The sequence below is a fragment of the Penaeus monodon genome, chromosome 19 (genome assembly GCF_015228065.2).
Source record: "Penaeus monodon isolate SGIC_2016 chromosome 19, NSTDA_Pmon_1, whole genome shotgun sequence".
NCBI lineage: Eukaryota > Metazoa > Arthropoda > Malacostraca > Decapoda > Penaeidae > Penaeus > Penaeus monodon.
This window is the reverse complement of record NC_051404.1, coordinates 35,206,826-35,207,102: the sequence shown is the minus strand read 5'-3', so window position 1 is coordinate 35,207,102 and position 277 is coordinate 35,206,826.

The window sequence follows — 277 nt, the reverse complement described above, 5'->3', positions numbered from 1 at the left end:
CTTCTGTCCTGGTGAAAAAAGTGTTCGAGTCAAACAACAAGTGAAAACGACTCTCCAGTTTCAGAGGGGAAAACTTTTAACGACAAAGGATACCCTAAAGGCGAAGGGGCGTGTTCAAAACGATATGAAATTACTTTTTTAAGGTCATTAGCCCATGTCATTAGACTTAGCGATAATGTCTACATTTTTAGAAATATGTTAAGTAAATTTAGTTCAGATGCAGAAGAATATGTAGATATATCTTACATAAAAGATGCTACATTACTTTATCTATGAA